We start from the raw sequence: 20,749 nt of genomic DNA, 5'->3' as shown, positions 1-20,749 counted from the left end.
ACGATCCGCGAACTCCCGCGAATTTACCGCAAATTCGCAAATTCGCGAGCGGCGGATTCCGGGGGCAAAAGTTGAAGCCTGGCTGGCCTGTCAACTTGTAACTATTTTAGGATGGCGCCGGCAAGCTGCCAGCGCCATCCTAAAATAGTTACTAAGTTAGCTTCAACAGGAAGCTCTAATAGATAAAATAAAGCAGGTGCGAGCACCTGCTTTATTTTATCTATTAGAGCTTCCTGTTGAAGCTAATTTAGTAAGTATTTTAGGATGGCGCTGGCAGCTTGCCGGCGCCACACTAAAATAGTTACAACATGCCCTAATCGTGAGCGTCGTCGAGGCAGGTGTGCCTTCTTCACAAATCTACCGTGGAAAATCAGCTGTGATGCTGGATAGAGGCTTTTGCATCCTTGACTTTCACGAGCGCAATACCCGTGCTGTTTCTGTGACCAGGAGCTTATTTCTCTTCATCTGCTGAACTGATCTTTCTCTGACCTTTTATACACATTACACACAAGAAGCATGTGAACTCGCATGGTAGCCCTGCCCGTTTGGCCCCGCCCACACACTCGCGGTTTGCACCGTCTTCCCGCCATTCACCCACTATGATGGACAGCTCACTCAAGGGACCCCTGCGCCCTTCGGGGCGATTGCATAGTAACACACACATAGTCGCTCGAACTAGTTGATGCTCAAATTCAGTGACTCATTCATTAGCCCAAAAACAATGGTGAGCGTCGTCGAGGCAGGTGTGCCTTCTTCCCAACTCTACCGTGGAAAATCAGCTGTGATGCTGGATAGAGGCCTTTGCATCCTTGACTTTCACGAGCACAATACCCGTGCTGTTCTTGTGACCAGGGGTTTCTTTCTCTTCATCTGCTGAACTGATCTTTCTCAGACCTTTTATACACAGAAGAAGCATGTGAACTCGCATGGTAGCCCTGCCCGTTTGGCCCCGCCCACACACTCGCGGTTTGCACCGTCTTCCCGCCATTCACCCACTATGATGGACAGCTCACTCAAGGGACCCCTGCGCCCGTCAGGGCGATTGCATAGTAACACACACATGGTCGCTCGAACTAGTTGATGCTCAAATTCAGTGACTCATTCATTAGCCCAAAAACAATTGTGAGCGTCGTCGAGGCTGGACAGGTGTGCCTTCTTCCCAACTCTACCGTGGAATATCAGCTGTGATGCTGGATAGAGGCCTCACAAGAGGCATGTGCACTCGCATGGAAGCCCCGCCCCCGCCCCAAATCCGCAGATCCGCAAATCCGCAAAATCCGCGGATCGTGGATCCGCAAAATCCGCCCATGCTTAACCCATATGCATGCAGGCAAAAAGCTTGTGTTGTCCTTCGGCCATGGAAGTCAACGCAATGAAAAGCAAGTGCTGAAGTGACATTTACAAAGGCAGGCAAATCTGAATTTGAGTGACTTTGCATCACTTTCTCATCTGTAGAGTAACACAATGCAGCAGCGTGCACTGCCTTGCATTACCCTACATTGGATAGCAGTTACATAGGTGGAGCATGGGTGTTCCCATGCATTCACCCAAGAATTTTACATAAACCCAGATTTCCTAAAGGCATTAAACATGGTTTTATGCCAAAATGATATGCATACCCGAGAAAGGTGTAACAAGAAGAAATATCTTTATTTCTCTTTGTTGCTTCCTCTTTCAATGGGAGCTGAAATCTGCAGCACAGGTAGAAAGAGGAATATGCCTTTTTTTCATGCAGGAAGGCATTGCTTCCTGCACAAAAACAATCCTGCTCGTAAAAGAGGCAGCCTAGCACCATTGCACAAGGCTGCCGTCATTGGACCCAGGCTACCTGAAGTGCATCAGCGCTATGAGAGAGCAAAAACATGCAGTATCTTGGTAGTTATGGCACATTTCAAGTGTCCCATATCTTGGTAGATAGGGTACATTCCTGCTCTCTCCCTTTCACGCATCACAGCACAGCAAGTTGCCTTGCATTGCGTGTAAGGTTAATAAATCCGGGCCTAGATGTACAGAGCACAAGAGCAGGGTTGATATCTGATAAAAAGATGAGTCCCTCACTGTCTTGACAATGGTTTGCTTGAAATACAAAGAAACAATAAACATGCACTGACAATGCCAAGTCGTCTGGGCTTTATATGGCTAAGCTATTAGCTTTGCCAACACTTGTTCACTCCTGCATACAAACATGCGTATCAAAACGCGTGCTCACTGCTCACGGATAATAGCTGTAGCTTTGTTTTTATTTTACTTTACATTTCCAAGATGGCAGACACACATTTTGGAGCTTTTAATTAATCCAATAATTAAAATCATACGAAAACACGTTGTGAGAGAAGAGCTGACCAGCAACAAATTACAGCTGCCAAGCAATACAGAAAACAAAAAAACACAAATAAAAATAAAGTAAATAAAAAAAGAATGAGGGAGAGAGGCAGGGATGAATAATAGAGTTGGCGGGGTGAGAGGAAGTAAACACTGCTGGGTGGAAAGAGCAGGGGGTATATAACAGGAGAGCTATAATTTTTTTAATAATAAGTAACGTAACATAAATAAAATATAAGTAAAAGTCTGGAGAGCCATGGAAAACAACATATTCTGTGGGGGTGGAATAGCAGAGGGTAAGCAGCTCACTTGGGATTTAACAAGAAAATGCATGCACTGCCATGGAGTGTTGAAACTAAAAGAAAAAATAAGTTCTGTTAATGTAGGTAACATCAGCAGTGGATGGCTACAAGTCAACCAATCAAAACAATGTGAGGCTGAAATGCTCCTGGGTAGAACAAACAGAATAATAGTGAGAAAAGCCATAGCACCACGACCAGACAAGTGAGACAGATAACAAAGCCATCCAATCATGACCAAAGGGTTGATCCAAAGCCTGCTCTAAGTGTAAGTTATGTATTAGAAGCAATACTACTACTTACAGATTGCTAAAGCTGCCTGTAGCAGAGACCTAAAAAGATGTTCATTCTAACAGATCTGCAAATGATACTATCTACTGCTATGTTCTGAAAGGACTTCATACCCTTCTGATTAAAGAAGTTCCTCATCTCCAAGGAATGACCAAACACATTATTTAATCCAATCATAGAACAAATAGATTTGCATGCTCCAACTCCCCAATGTGCTAGGCCATGCAACAACATCAATATGGACAGCAAAACTGTTAAATACCAGCTTATACTGGGAAGTGTTGTCCCCAGTTTCTGTTCCCTAGGTCATGACAAAAACTTTCACCCATATTGGTGATAACCTATCTTCCCCTGCCAAGATCCTAATGGGTACAGCCTAGCCAAGCTCCAGCCCTTCTCTTTTGCTGGATATTCAGAATGATACATAACTTAATGACATGACACACTGGGTAGAAGGTTCATAGGGGCTTATATGACAGAGTTTGCACTTACATATAAATGCTTTCTGTACACCTTAGTTTGAGAGGCATTTGATTTCGAGGATTTTTTCTCCCATTTTCACTTTTTGACTCTCTGCTTTGCTACCTGCTCTTGCAGATTTCTGTTATATTAACCTATAATTGCTTACCTTCCTTACTCCTTTTACTCACTTGTCTCAGATGGTAGAAATGCACTTTTAACACTTCCACACAACAGAGTCCCCTACTGTGCTTCTGTGCAAAGGACAAGAGGTTTGAAGACTGGAATGTTGGGGAATTTCAATCCCTATTCCAGCAGTTCTGTTTAGACTCCATTCCATTTAGGAAACGTAATTTTGGGAGTACAAGAAGCATTCACCTGTGTGTAGGTTGACAAATGCACTCCATGCAAACACAGACATTGTTTCCAGTCCTACACTTTGAGCTCACAAATCATCGGTATTCTGGGTGTTTGTCTAATTAATTTGATAGAAGCAAACTAAGGCTACTGGAAAGGCAGGATTTTTGATCTCCTATCTGATTACTTTAGATCTAAATCCCCACTTAGGTCGACTGAAACTTTGTTGCCTGTCATAGAGTAAAAGTAATCCACAACCAGGTTAATCAAATCAATAAACTGGCACGACTCTGAAGAACCACTTACCACAAATCAGTTTTAAAGATTTATTATAAAGTCAAAGTTAACTGGATATACAAACCCCTCAATAAAAGGTTCATCAGGTATACTGGCACTAAAACAAACATAAATTCTCTAAATGATCTTAGGCGACAGAAAAATATCACTAATACCAGCTCGAAAATCAGAAGGTTTACAAGAATGGACACAAGTTGTAATTTGAGTGTCATTTACAGCAAAAGAAAATTCAGGTTAGACTGTCCCTACACTAGACTAAGTGACATCCCTACTTAACAAAACCCTTGAGCTAAAAAGGTGTCAGCAGTGGTGACTTCCAAAGAAGTTCACTCACTTTCCCTTAGTCTCTGATGTAATTCGGTGCATTGAAGTTGTGCCCTCTCTGCCTACCCATCCGCTCTCTAAGGGTCCTCAGGCCATCTGCTCTAACTCCACCCCAGGGTGCTGTCCCTAATACAAAATCACAATTGCAGTTGAAACGCCCCTCAGAGACGCCCCTCACATACACATCTCACGTGGTTTCGATTCTGGTTTCTTCCATACTGATACTCCTCTGGGTCTCTTGTTAGCGTTGACCTTGCTTCCCAGGCTTCTTCTCCGCTCGCCGGTACCCCCCATTACATTCTTGGAACCTCCTCCAGGCCTGTGCCTGTCTCCCCGGACAGAGCTCTATTCATCACTCTCTTGATTGGAACCCCCTCACACCTGCAAACAGACACCCATGAATAGGGCCCCAAATTCCAACCTCCAGTTATCTGTTTCGAGCCATAAAACTTCGAACGAGAATGACAATTTATGCTTAACGAGACTCAATTCTAACTAACACGTGCAGATCAAAGAAGCAACTTTATCTTTCCAGGCCTACTAAATTACTTTGCAGGAGGCCTGCACTCTGTGAACCTATATTTCTTAAACTAAACTAATATGATTCTACTTAATACACTTTGATTATATGAAACACTTCTACAAACATGATTTCTAACGCATGATCAATAATATTCTAAAATAGCAGTAAGGTAATAATCCATTGAATGTGAACTGCAAAAGCATGTTTTCGTTCTTCATACATTGCCATGAGGCTTGCATTTCTACGTTTAGCAGCATTGCATTTTCTTCTGCAACAGTCACATAACATGGAGTCTTAACAGCACTCTAACATTGTCTAAACATTACTACATTAGCTTCACACTCTATAATATGCACTCTACATTGATTAAACACTCGTAAGTATATGTAATTCTATGTAATTTCGACACTTCTACATGCTTTAACTATTTCATGCATCTAACTAGTGAATATGGTGCACTTATACATTTTTCTCAGTTTTGCGCTCTCTCAGTTCCCCCCTTTGATGACCTTCAGGGGTCATCACCATCACAATAACATCATTACTTCGAATCAGACAGAGCTCGTTGCAAGGCTCCCTCACTTTATCATTTCTAGAGCCCTCAGACTCCTGTACTGATTGTCCTGCATCGCAGCTAATCTCTGCTCCTGTTCTCTCATGGATCTTTGTAGCCTATTTGCTCTGTACCATATGTACAACCTCACTAGTCCCCACAATATGATCACACAGATCACTATTATGATGATAGGTTTTAGAATGTACCATACAAAGCTCTTCCCTAAGTTGGCGAACCAACCTCCAACTTTACCCATTCCGTGACCCACTTTTTCCCACACATTTACTTTTGACAAATCCTCGATTTCTTGGTGTATCTCAGTTATATTTCGTATGTACTTCTCAAGAGGTTTTGAATTGTCTGGAATGTAAGTGCAGCATTCCTGGACCTTCAAAGCCTTACAGACTCCGCCCTCTTTGGCTAACAGAACGTCTAGAGCAAGTCGGTTTTGAAGAACCATTGCCCTTATCGATTGCATCTCTCCTTCTACCAGCATCAATGATCTAGCAGTACTGGCAGATAGTCTATCTACGACTGTTGCTAATCTCCTGATCTTGACATCATTGAGTATTAATCCTAGAAGAGGGAACATAGCGCTGAATACGTCTCCAACTACCTCAGCGTCGCCTACATCCCTTCTCCCTCTGGCTTGAGTTCTTCCCTCAATGATCTCTAAATCCTCAGCATGGTCAATTTTTGGGAAGACAATTGCCAAATAGCATGAACCGTACCAATTGTCTGGTAGTTTCACATAGGCATTTCTTCCACAGACAAAATACACATTTGGGATCACTTGCATCCCTTTTAAGAAATCCTTCGAGTAGTATTCTAATTGGAAGGCATGTTCACAACTTACTTCTCCCACGAATACATTTTCATAGTAGGTCTTGCCTCTATATATACATAACTTCCCTTTTTGTGTTCGATCTAAAGCTATTGGACCGTTACTACCCTTTCTTTTATGTGACTTCTCCTCCTCAGTCCAATCTGTTTTCCATTGGCCAGAAGCCTTTAGAATCTTCTGCCTCCTGTATCGATCATCCACCTGCCCTATAAACTTTTTCTCAATTTCTGATACCTTGCAGGTCAAATTATTTCTTCGGGCATGTGAAGTATCTAAAGTTCTCCAAGGAATGAAAAATTTCCCTAATCGATCCTCACTTTTATAATAGTCCCATTTATTTAGGGGCTTATAGTTCGGGACTTCTGGTAATACTGCATCGAAATTTGAAAAAATAATATTCAAAGCTATCTCGTCCATAAAACACACTAAGCAACAAGCTACATGTAATCCCATAAGTCAATGGAAGATGATGATACCTAATACCTTCGTCTACAGAGGCTGGTAACTGCATGCAAACATAACAATCCTTCACCTCCATGACATCAATGTACTCATATAGTAGTTTGGCATAAGCGTTTGACTTGAAGTTGCCCTGTGACTCGTCCACATGTAACCTACGAGCTTCTGCTGCTAGTAAAGCCTTCTCCTGTATTACATTGTCCTCCTTTTTACCAGCAGTAGTAGGTTTTGATGTTACCACAACCTTTGCTTCTGTAGTTTTCGTCTCGTTCTCATGTCCCACTATATATGATACAGTGACTACTAAGACTATAAGAAAAATAACTCCTGCTAAAAGTGTACCTATTATACATTTCGCTTTGCGGTTCGAGTTGCCGGCCTCCATGTTCCTCAGACAGTGTAGCTTTTTAGTCTCTTTTTCAAAGCAAAGTTCTTTCTCTTTATTTTCTTCTACAGTCTCTTTTTGTTCATTCAGTCTTTCTCGAACTACACCTCAGGAAGCTGGCAATCTCTTTTTGCAATCAGTCTTTTGAACCGTAACAACAGACAACCCTAGCCCTTCTCCGTCAACTAAATGGAAAGATCCCTAAATTTTCTCTTCTTCCACTTGGTGCTAGGTTATCTTCTCAATCTTGTTTATTTGCAAGGTTTTTAAGTGTCTACTATGGTGCGGGTTCCAGCGGCTCTAATAGCGTATTCCAGTATTTCTAGGCGAAGAATGGTCTCCTCGAGTGCTGATACTGATGTACCAAAAGTTGGAAATTCTACTCTGTTTAAAACTAATTCTCTTATTCGGCTCAGGTAAGGAGGGTTGGGGATGGTAAGTGTTAGTAGCCCTTCTGCTTCAACTCCAGGCACCAACAACGCTACTTCCACCTTGATGATGGGGTCAGTGCTGATCACTGTCACCTCCCTCACCCTCCCGGATTTCTGTGCACACGACATCTGCTGCTAGGTAAGTCCACTCAGGAGTGGCGTATCTTCTGCAGGGTACACGCACCCTCCTTGATCTTCTTGGACCTTCCGCTTCTGAGTTCTGTGCACCTTCATCTGGATCTGAGTCTTCGGATATGGGAGCAAGGGTTCTCTCTGGAGTTGACTTTGAGCTCGGCCACCTCCTTCTTTCAGGCCAACTGGTCTCTCCACGCCTTGATCTCCTGCTCCTTGTCCTCACACTTGACTCTTGATCACTTGCAGCTTGATCAGTGTCTGTTTCATACTCACAGCTATTTTCTCCTTCTGTGGCAACGTCAGTTTCACTGTCGTCTTGCCCTTCTTCCACTTGGTCTGACACGCTCCCAGCTTCCTCCGACACCCCCACAGCTTGGCTGGTTCCCTCTATGGATTCTTCGTCCACAGCTGGATTTTCATCCAAGAGAGGAGCTGTTTCTTCCAGAGGTGCTGGAACTCTCCGCGTATGGGAGGCGTGTATCCAATTGGGCAACCCTCCGACCTTAACAGCAGTATTCGATGTTAAGATGATTTGGTAGGGTCCTCGCCAGCGTACATCTAAGCAATTCTTTCTGACGTGTTTCTTCACCACGACCCAATCCCCAGGGCACAGGACGTGGCACAGGTCTTGAGATGACGGGATTTCCGCATCCTGCACCTGAAGAGACACAGAATGAATGGCATCAGAAAGTCCCTTGCAATAATCCAGGATCAGATCATCTGTGATATTCAACAAAGCTGCTGTTGGAACTGATGGCAGTCTCATAGCCCTCCCCATTAACACCTCATGAGGAGAGAGACCGGTCCTCCTGTCTGGTGTGCTACGTATGCTCATAAGTACTAGTGGCAGTGCATCAGGCCAGCTCAGGGATGTCGATGAGCACACTTTAGCAATTCGAGACTTTATCGTCCCATTAATCTGCTCCACAATTCCTGAAGCTTCTGGTTGGTAGCTACAGTGCAGCTTCTGATCGATATTCAATGCTGAGCAGAGCATCTTCACAATTTCGCTGTTGAAATGTGTTCCCCTATCTGATTCCAAAGAGGCCGGCACCCCGAAGCGCGGTATTAGCTCCCTAAGCAATAACTTTGCTACTGTGAGTGTGTCACACCTGCGTGTAGGGTAAGCCTCGACCCATCTGGAAAATATGCAGACAACCACCAGAACGTATCTGAGGCGGTTACATCTTGGCATTTCGATGAAGTCTAGTTGCATCCGATTGAACGGACCCCCAGACCTCCCTATGTGACTCAACGTGACTGGTGTTCTCTTTCCTACATTCAGTTGCTGGCAGGTCACACATCGTTGACACACTGCTTCTGCGGCTACTCTAAATTTGGGGTTATACCATGTCTGTCTAAGTACCCGAAGCATAGCATCTCTGCCTAGGTGTACTGGACCATGTATCTGTCTTGCCATAGGACTCACTAACTCATTTGGTAACACTGCCCTTCCATCTGCTGAAACCCAAAAATCCATTTCACTTTTTACACAACCTGCAGTTTCCCATGTCTTTTTCTCAAAATCTGTTGCGTTCTCTTGTATACCCTTTAAATCGTCCCAGGTGTCTACAGTTTCCAACATCATGGTTAACTCTGTCTTTTCCTGTGTCCCTCCAACTTCTACCTCTGTAAAAGAGTATCCTTGCTCTGCACAATAACGTGCAACCTCGTCTGCATATCTATTTCCCTGAGACACAAAATCAGTTCCTTTAGTATGAGCTGAACATTTAGCAACGGCAATAGCTGCCGGACCTTGTAATGCTTCTAACAACAATCGTACAAATTCCCCATTTCGAATAGGTGATCCTGAAGAAGTCATGTAACCTCTTTGAGACCACAATTGCCCATAGTCATGAACTACCCCGAAACCATATTGGCTGTCGGTGTAAATGGTGACTCGAATTTTGCTGCCTGCTATACAGGCACGGGTCAAAGCAAGGATTTCGGCTACCTGAGCGGAGTGTACTCCTTCCAGGCAAGCGGCTTCCACAACTCCAGTGATGGTACAAACAGCATAAGCTGCTCTCAACTGACCGATATTGTCTCTTACACATGAGCCATCAACAAAGATAATTTCAGCAGGGTCAGTCAACGGCTCATCTACAATATCTGGTCTTGGTTTGGTGCATAGTTCAGTCACATCAAGGCAATCGTGATCTTCACATTCTCCATCTTCTATATCATTTGGAAGTGGCATCAAAGTGGCAGGATTCAAAACAGAGCATCTCTTAAGGGTCACGTTCTCTGCGGCAAGAATTACTTGCTCGTAGCGCGTGAGCCTGTTATTTGTCAGATGCTGTGTCTTGGTCCTGGTCATCAACAACTCCACAGAATGAGGTACATACACCACTAACTGGTGTCCCATGACTATACTTTCGCACCTTTCAATGCTGACACCCGTTGCAGCAACGGATTTGAGACATCCGGGCAACGCTGCGGCTACTGGATCTAACGTAGCCGAGAAGTATGCAACTGGTCTACGGGCACTTCCATGGATTTGGGCCAGAACTGACAAAGCACAACCTTCTCTTTCACAGCAGTAAAGTAAGAATGGTTTTTCGTAAACCGGCATTACCAGAGCAGGAGCACGACACAAGTCCTCTCTCAGCTGCAAGAATGCCATCAAACAGTCCTTGTCCCATGGTACCGGATCACTCACCTCCTTGTGCGTCAATTTCTGTAAAGGCTTTGCCTTCAGTGAAAAATTAGCTATCCACTGTCGGCAATAACCAACCATTCCTAGGAACATCCTGACTTCTCTCTGTGTCGTGGGCGAATTCATTTTCATGATCGCCTCTATCCTGTCTGGTCACACCTTCCATTTCCCTTTTTCAATCCTGTGACCCAAGTACTGTACTTCCGTCAGACAGTACTGTAACTTGCTCGGTGACACCTTGTGTCCGTTCTCAGCTAGATGGTTCAGTAAGGTGATGGTGTCAATTTTACAAGCTTCCTCTGTTTCTGACGCGACAAGTAGGTCGTCTATGTACTGGACTAGAACCGAGTTCTGTGGCAGTACTAGACTTTCAAGATTCTTCTTCAGCAGCTTGTTAAAAATCGATGGGCTTTCTGTATACCCCTGTGGGATACGACACCATGTTAATACGCGATTTTCCAGCTTAAAAGCGAAAAGAAATTGGCTCTCCTCATCTAATGGGATTGAAAAGAAGGCCTGGCAAAGGTCTATCACTGTGAACCACTCAGCTTGGAATGGTATCTGAAACAATATCACTGATGGATTCGGTACCACTGGACAACATGAAACAACTATATTATTAATCTTTCGTAGGTCCTGCACTATTCTGAATTTCCCACTAGGTTTCTGTAAACCCATAATCGGGGAGTTACATGGACTACCCACGATTTCTTTCAGTATTCCCTGCTTAATCATGGAGTCAATCACTGGCTTTATCCCTGCAATCGTCTCCGGGGTCAGTTTGTATTGTGGCGTTCTTGGATATTCGACATTTGGTTTTACCATGATTTTCACTGGCTCCACTCCTTTGATCAGTCCTATCTCCTCCCCAGTGAAATCCCACACTTCAGATGACACCGTATCTCTTAGGTCCCATGGAAGCTCTTCCACTGTCAAGGTAGGATACAACTCCACACACACCCTTGAATTCGCAACCTTAAAATCGGCATCGTCATCGTTAGTCTGTACTTCCACTCCCTGAGGTGTGCAATATATCGTACAATTTAGTTTGCACAATAAGTCTCTTCCCAACAGACACACAGGGCTGGAGTCACAGACCACAAACTGGTGCTCATCACTGTATTTCCCTATTTTCACTAATACTGGCTCCGTCAAAGGACTAGTTATTCTTCTATTTGCGACTCCTATCACTTGAATGGTTTCCCCCGACATTGGCAGATCCGGAACCACTGCTGATCTTAGAGTGGATCGAGTGGCTCCCGTGTCCACCAAGAAGGTCGTAGGACACCCTGCTACTTCAGCTTCTACATACGGTCCCCTTTGGTCCACCTCTAGAGCTGCCCCGAGGGTACAGTCCTCCTTGTTACTCATGCGCTGTCCAGTCAACGGATCAACGTAATAACACTCCTCTCCACCTACGAAAAGAGGCATCTGTCTATATGTCTTTCCTCCTGTCGCAATTCTGGGTGGCTGAGGGAACTGGGCTTGAGGAGCCGGGGTCCCCCCTTTGACCACCTTACCCTTGGGTATCATTGTCCCCTTTACTGAACTGCTCTGAACTTCCTCTTCCTCTATTTCTAGTTCTCCATTTTCAGGGTTATAGGGACACTCGCGTTTCCAATGTCCCACCTGGTGACACTGGTGACACTTTGTCGTCTTTTTCAAGGTAGCCAGGTCTACTCTAGGTCTAGGATTTTCCTCATTGTCCCTATTCTGATTATTCGACCTCCTTCCCAGGGTCCCCGTTCCCTGTGGCTGCTGTCCACCCTTTCCAGCCGACTGCATCTGAACCAACATCAGCTTCTCCTTAAGTTTTTTTGCTTTAGAATCAATTTCATCACTACAATACCTTGCATATCTCAGAATTTCATCCAACGGCTTATTTTGCCAACAAATTAAATGTTGCTGTATCATCAAGCAAATATCAGGTCTCAATCCCAGAACAAATTTTGATACAAACTGTCCTATATCCTTGGGATCCATTACATCTACTCCACTGTACTGTTTAAATGTTTTCAGTAATCTCTCATAATATTCATGGACTGTCTCCTTGGGTTCCTGCCTAGACCGGTCTATCTTCACCCAATCTATGTCCTGTGGTGGCACCTTGTCTTTCAGCCATGTTATTACCCTTTCGTACTTCTCCATGACTCTTTCAGACAGTCCATTGGTCTGAGCATCCCTCTCTGGTTCAGATGTGGGCCATTCTACACTAACCTTACATGCAGTCCACAAGTCCCCTGGGACTACGATATCAAATAGGGTGTTCAAATCAATCCACAGTACTTTAGAGATTTTTACAAACCTCTCTACCTGCTTATACCACTCCACGGGATTCTCTCTCAATTTAGGAAAGGAATTGGTAAATGCAGCTAAATCTCCTCTACTCCATGGCACATAGCTCCCATTCGCTATTTCTCGCAAAGGGTAAGCTTCCATTCTCTGTAGCCCTCCCTCGGGGGACATCCCGATTGTGCTCCGTCTAACGGTCCCTTTCTTGGACCACCTTTCTTCCCACTTATCCAGATCTCTCCATGTCCTTATCCCTGTAATCAGTTCTCTGATGTGTGTTTTCAATCCGATTGTTCTCCTCTCTTCGAGGTCCTGATCTGAATAGTGCAACCTATGGTTACCCTGTAATGCCTTTGTTCTCAACAAGTCTACCATGTACTTGTCTGCTAATTCAGATAATTTCTCATGTACTGCTCTCGCCTTCCGAGTAATATCCTTTGCTATAAACAGTACCTCATCTTGCTCGTACATGTCAATCCTCTCCAAAAGCAACGTACCATCTATTATTTCATCTAGATCTGATTTTAAACTGGTTACGTCTAACCTTTTTGCCTTTATCTCAGCCCTCAGTGTGTCATTCTTAGAGGGTCCATTTGCATCTCTCCCATCCCAGCTCCGAGCCCTACGCCTGGGCTCAGGCGAGTTATGGGGAGTCCTCCCGTGTTCCCATCCTTCGAGGTCCCATGCAGTTCCATCCCCTCTTGGCATGTGATGAAATGATACTCTATTTCCCACAGTCCCACTTTGTCTGTTCTGCTCAGTCTCCCTGAATGCATGATAGGACCTTCCATTGTCCTCCCTGCTTTCACAATTCCCTTGCTGCCTAGTATCACACAACACTTCGCAACTCGCCATGTTCCCGCGATCCCAGTGTTGTCTATTATCGCCAGGTGCATGGTGAGTGCACTTAAAGCTATCCCGGTACTCTTGTGTCCTTCGGTCTCCCTCGCTGTGAATGAGACGAGACACCCTTCCACATTCTGCACTTCTATGCTCTTGGTCCTGTCCATTTCCATTAAGGGAATGACATGTAGCCCCTCTATTCTCCTGACTTTTGCCGTCGCGCTCCTGGCCGCTTTCGCTAGCCCCACAGTGAGACAGTGTTCCGTCACCTCGACTTCCCCATTCAGCTTCCGCTCCTGACCTATCACTCTGGGTTCCCATGCTACCGTTCCACTCTCTCAAGTCAACCCTCAATTCCTTAAAGGACTTCGGCCGTGGTCCCCTCAGATCCATCGGTCCTCTCTGACCCCCCTGATCTATTATGGGATCCCCTGTTTGATTTAATTGGGTGCTCCAATCTCTTGGTCCTGACAACTGCCTTTGAGAATTAATCATGTTGTTCCTATTCTCCATTTCTGCTCTCTCCCTGTCCAACCGTGCCTGTTCCTCTTCCCGTGCTTTCTCTGGGTGATAAATCGATACTATAGGACCTATAGTAACAGGTACTTGGAGAGCGTCTGGCAATTGGTAAGACTTAGCACGCTCCATTTCTGGCACCCTTTGTACCACAAACCGTCCGACTACCCTCTGTACTGGATTAGGCTGAGATACTTCCTCACCTTTGGCGTATTCTCTATCTGCTATAGGAGGTGGTCTATACTCCCCTGTACCAGCCCCTTCCCCCCTTTGGGGCTCGGCACCTTCCATCTCTCTATTGTATGGAGGCGGTCTGTCCATCAACAACCTATTTATCAGACTGTCCTCTGTCTCGCTCTCATCATCCTCCTCTGGTGGTTTTTTGTCTCCTGTGACTTCTATCACTGGATACAATTTATCTACTTCGATTCTCTGCACTCTCCACTTTTTAGCTTCCTCATCCCATTTGGCATCCTGAACTGCTCTTACCGATCGTCTCACTCTTTCTTGACGCCTGTTCAGGTTCCGGTCGTACGCCGCCCTAAACCACGCATTAAGGGCTTCGAACTGTGTTGGTCTGGGCAGAGGTCTTGTTGCGATCATAACTGCTTTTAACTGGTGTAATGCTTCTAGTCTAAACGTTCCGTATTTTGGGAATGTCAATTCCTCATTCCCCTCTGTAATCTTACTCCACTCAGAAATCCACAGTATAGTATGCAGCCCAACATTCGTAGCCATATAATGAGCTGGTGTACCCTCCGGCGGGGCCTCTTCCCCGTCGACCGATTCTCTCTTTTCTCTCTTAAAGATCGCTCTCAAGCCCTTAAAACACTTCATGATCAAATTCACAATTTTCTACTTCGCTACGTTTGTTTACTTCCTGATGACAATCCACCAATCCTAGCGCGTTTTTTTTCTAGCTGACCTATCACAGCGCGGCTCTTGACAACCGGCCTATCCCAGCGCGGTCTTACACCGACCGGCCAATCCCAGCGCGGCTCTCTCTGACGTCACTCGTCTCCCCTTCGCAGCAGTTCCCCTCCTTTCTCAGCTCGTATCCCGGTCATGCATGCGTCCCATTCATACTCTGAAAAATGATTACTTCCGACCAAGCGATCACTTTTCTTGACTGTACGCCCACAGTCTAACTGTAATTGTCACCTCAACTGACGAAATGTCTTTCCGTAAACGTCCAGACAATCGCCTTAACTGATAGGTTACTTACACACAGTAACTTCCGACCAGCGTCCGTTACTCATACACTCACTCTTGCATTCCCCCTATCACGGTCCTGCGGGCGATCAATGGTACCTCATGACCCCCTTCACAACGGTTGACAATTACTCTGGATGTCCGATACACCCGAACCACTTAAGCTCTTCCCTGAACTTAGGATTTTCACCAGGTTGCGCGCGCTCACAACCCTGCCTCAGTCACACTACAGGCATTCAACTCCGCATGACATTACAACACAAATACAACACAAAATACCGCAATCTGATAACGCATGACCCTTTATACTCACTCTCGACCGACTCTGCTGCTTTTCTCTCCTGCACCGTCAGCACCTTCTTCGGCAGGTGATTCTTCTGCTGGTCATCTCTCAATCTCTAGGGGCCTCGGGGTAATCTTAACCTAGTCTAGATTACCTTCCTCAAGAAGGCAACCATCCTCTATAGCTACCAACTGGAAAGGCGGGATTTTTGATCTCCTATCTGATTACTTTAGATCTAAATCCCCACTTAGGTCGACTGAAACTTTGTTGCCTGTCTTAGAGTAAAAGTAATCCACAACCAGGTTAATCAAATCAGTAAACTGGCACGACTCTGAAGAACCACTTACCACGAATCAGTTTTAAAGATTTATTATAAAGTCAAAGTTAACTGGATATACAAACCCCTCAATAAAAGGTTCATCAGGTATACTGGCACTAAAACAAACATAAATTCTCTAAATGATCTTAGGCGACAGAAAAATATCACTAATACAAGCTCGAAAATCAGAAGGTTTACAAGAATGGACACAAGTTGTAATTTGAGTGTCATTTACAGCAAAAGAAAATTCAGGTTAGACTGTCCCTACACTAGACTAAGTGACATCCCTACTTAACAAAACCCTTGAGCTAAAAAGGTGTCAGCAGTGGTGACTTCCAAAGAAGTTCACTCACTTTCCCTTAGTCTCTGATGTAATTCGGTGCATTGAAGTCGTGCCCTCTCTGCCTACCCATCCGCTCTCTAAGGGTCCTCAGGCCATCTGCTCTAACTCCACCCCAGGGTGCTGTCCCTAATACAAAATCACAATTGCAGTTGAAACACCCTCAGAGACGCCCCTCACATACACATCTCACGTGGTTTTGATTCTGGTTTCTTCCATACTGATACTCCTCTGGGTCTCTTGTTAGCGTTGACCTTGCTTCCCAGGCTTCTTCTCCGCTCGCCGGTACCCCCCATTACATTCTTGGAACCTCCTCCAGGCCTGTGCCTGTCTCCCCGGACAGAGCTCTATTCATCGCTCTCTTGATTGGAACCCCCTTACACCTGCAAACAGACACCCATGAATAGGGCCCCAAATTCCAACCTCCAGTTATCTGTTTCGAGCCATAAAACTTTGAACGAGAATGACAATTTATGCTTAACGAGACTCAATTCTAACTAACACGTGCAGATCAAAGAAGCAACTTTATCTTTCCAGGCCTACTAAATTACTTTGCAAGAGGCCTGCACTCTGTGAACCTTTATTTCTTAAACTAAACTAATATGATTCTACTTAATACACTTTGATTATATGAAACACTTCTACAAACATGATTTCTAACGCATGATCAATAATATTCTAAAATAGCAGTAAGGTAATAATCCATTGAATGTGAACTGCAAAAGCATGTTTTCGTTCTTCATACATTGCCATGAGGCTTGCATTTCTACGTTTAGCAGCATTGCATTTTCTTCTGCAACAGTCACATAACATGGAGTCTTAACAGCACTCTAACATTGTCTAAACATTAATACATTAGCTTCACACTCTATAATATGCACTCTACATTGATTAAACACTCGTAAGTAAATGTAATTCTATGTAATTTCGACACTTCTACGTTCTTTAACTATTTCATGCATCTAACTAGTGAATATGGTGCACTTATACATTTTTCTCAGTTTTGCGCTCTCTCACTACAATGCACAAAATGCTTACAACCCTTTACCACTACCCACCCCTAAACTCTAAAATTACCCTTTGCTCAATGTATCACTACCTTACCCTCTACATGATCTGTGTGCACACAGTGTCTAATGTTTGAATCATTGTATCTGGAAGTAGATATGATTTAATCTAGGGCTTGAAGGTTACCTCCAGAAACGACAAAAAAATGGGCCTGTCATGGCCTACCTGAATGCACCGTTGGCCCATCCAGATAACAAATTCCTGGTGCAACACCTTAAAACAAGTTACAAGAAGCTGTCATTTGGAGGTTAGATTAGTTACGTCGCCAAGAATATTTTTGCTACATTTAATATCCACCACACACAAGTGCATGACCGCAAATCAGTTGACATTGAACACGTACTAAAAATCAAAGTTGTTCCTCACATCGCTAATATATGTACAAGGATGTTTGTTCCTGTGGGGTGGGGGCCACACCCCCAAGCACCTTCGATTACATTGTTCCATGTATACTCATCTTTGAATTGTGTATTCATGCGTAGTTTCAGTACGAATGAAGGCTCTTGTCTGGCGGGTGAGTCAGTCCTGCCTTATCCTGTCATCTGCATGACTTGAAACAGACATTGACACTCGCCTGATGAATGAGCCTGTACAACATGCTAACACTATCCTTCAGCCTCATCATTGTGCTGTGTTGAAATGAAGGGTGGGCGATAAGACATTTCACTCACTGTGAAGTGGTGCGATCGTATCAGTTGTTTCAAAGCTCTGAGGTGTTGTCATGCCTCAATGAAAGGCTTTCCTGTAGGTGGTTGGTTTTAGAAAGTGAGACATTGCACAAGCGGGGCTTTTCGTCAGAATGAGGCTTACTCACGTTGGCACTAAAAGTGGACAAAGACATTCCTGTGGCAGGTTCTTCTGTTTCCACCTGAAACATGTCAATGCAATGAAGTCAGCTTATCAGAGCAGCAAAAAGGAATCTCCTCCGGAGAGAGAACTCTTTCACATCAAAGAGATACGTAGAATCAGTCGGTGCCTTGAACAAACTGTCTTGAAGATACTGAGACATTATGTTAGTATGAATGTATGTGTTTACAACTTCCTTTTTTATTTTTGTTATACCTTTCAACTTTCTTTTTTATTTTTGTTATACCTTTTCCTTTCAAGTCTTCCATTTTATGATTTAAAAAAAAAAAAATCTTCCTTGCAGTTGTTTTATGCATTGCTAAGGTGCTGTCACATAAGAACTTTTTGTTGTTTTTTAATCTCACCTCTTTACATGGAAATAGAGCGTCAAAATCATCTGAGAGGTAGTTTCATGGGTAAAATCTCTATCAAAGCGTATATAAGAAAATAACATCTTACACACATTTATGTAACGCAGGGCTTGATTAAGAGTCCGCTGATGCAGACAGTACCAGGCCTTTTTCCTTCAAACATTTCAGCAAGTTTGACCTCACAAAAGTGATTGGTGGAAAAATCTGAAGATTGGTGGAAAAAACTGAAGGTGAAATCTTCAGTACCCAGTTTCTTCCAGGTGAGATCAATATTGCACTTCTTGTAATTGGTACCCCTACGCTAGCGTTTGCACAAAGTTAGTAAATTACAGAGGCACTCGTAATCAAGGCCACACTCTCTTACAGGTCATATGCTAGTATTGTCTTTTGTATTTGTCTTTATTGTCTACTGATTGTCTTTTTACAGTGAGAGCTAATATCACGGCGCAAATGTAACCAGCATAACTATGCAAGATTTCTTTGCACCAGAGGTTATTGTGTACACAAATAAGTGCCGGGTCTCTCCTTAGGCGGCAGCTTGCACCAGCCCATTTCTCCTGTTAGCGCCGCCTAAAACAGTGCCAACCACTAACCATAAAAGTGAGGAGAGGATGCTGTGTAATGGCCAGAGCTGCAGACTTCACAGCAGGTTTGAGTCTCAGTGTTGGCTCAACATCCTGTGGTTCTGCGCAAATCAATGAATCTCCCTGTAAATGAATGTGTCCTTAACTGTTGCTCATGAAAAGCGCTGGTGTTGATGATTAGGTGCAGGTGCTGACCACCGGAAAACACCGGCTCAAATTAAGTGCTGCAGAGCACAAAGGATAGTTGGGTTTCTGGGCAGTGGAGTCTCTTTTGTGTCAAGAGTTGAGGAACTAGTGTAGAAGTATGTAGGTACACATTTCTATAGCGCAAAGCCAGCAAAAAAGCAGAGGAGAGCTGTGTATGGTCAAAGACAAACATTAAGTCAATGATTAACAGAAGTGGAAGCAAGGTTGTGGATGGTTAATGCATTGTGATGTAGTGTTCTTGAAAGAGGTGAGCTCTCAACTCTTTCCTAAACTAGAGCAATGTTGTGGCTGTCCTAATCTATATGGACGTGTTGTTTGAGATCCTGGGTGCATAGATGGAAAAGGCCTGTTTACACTTCTTAGTCTGTAGGCTGATATTGTCCTGGCTGTGGGTGAACCCAGAATCACAAGAGATGGTGAGGCTGTCTGCAAGATAAGCAGACGTGCTGGTCACAATGACTTTGTAAATGATGCAACTGATTTTGAAGAGGATGCAGCAAGGGGTGCCAATTGAGTTCCATATGAACTGGGGGTATGTGATCATATTTCCTCACACCCTGGATGAACCGTGCTGCAGCGGGCAGGATCCCCATAAACAGTGCCAGTGTGTAATCTGGGTAGCCATGGAGTAGGGCATTACCACCATCCCAGCATTTTGGTGTAGCCTGATGATGTTATACATGAGAAAAGCACCAAAAGGGTCCATGTAAAAGTTGAAGATGACAGAATGCAGTATGGAACGCTGAGGGACTCTACCAGTGATAGGGATCTTGAGTGACATGGAGATGCCCATGTGAACAAACTGGTGTAGGTTGGAAAGGAAAGAAAAGAAATAGAGATGTACATTTTTGGTGTATCCCATTTGAGACTCCAGGGGGCATATGATGGAGGCATGGTCAACTGTGTCAAAGGCAGGTGAGAGATCCAGCAATATCAGTAGGAAGAGGTCATCTTCATCTATGTTGAAAAGGGCATTGTCTTGTCTACTGTAAGTTAGTAGTCTCCGTGCTGTAGCGTGATATGAGTAGGGGTGGGTAGAACTCGTGGACTTTCACTCCGCAGAGTTCCATAAAAACTCTGCAAGATTCAGTGGAATTGTTTTCACTGGGAGCTCAATCCATGTCGAAAAATCAGCACAATTGGCACCACGCAAATCGCTGCTTCTCAAGATGCTTTTGCTACAGCTCGAGCAGATTTTCGCCTCGAGTGGCAGCTTTCTTACTGCAAATGGTCGCGACCGCCTGCCTTGGGGAAATCCCATCAGGTGTCCTTCTAGCAACCAAAGATCATCCTAGGAGTTGCCAAATCTAGCTTGCGCTTGCCAACTCACAGTGGGTGAGCCGCATGGGGAAAACAAACACAATGGTTGGTGGAATTTGGCTGGGACTCCACATTAAATGCAGAACAGGGAGTGCCCAAAACTCTGCCAGCTCCGCCAGTGGAGCGGAATTTGTCACCCATTCCTAATATGAAGCCAGAATGGTTGTCATGCAGGATATGGTTAGTATTGATGTGATCTTAGAATTG

This window comes from Lissotriton vulgaris, chromosome 10 (genome assembly GCF_964263255.1).
Source record: "Lissotriton vulgaris chromosome 10, aLisVul1.2, whole genome shotgun sequence".
Lineage (NCBI taxonomy): Eukaryota > Metazoa > Chordata > Amphibia > Caudata > Salamandridae > Lissotriton > Lissotriton vulgaris.
This window is presented reverse-complemented; position numbering follows the sequence as displayed.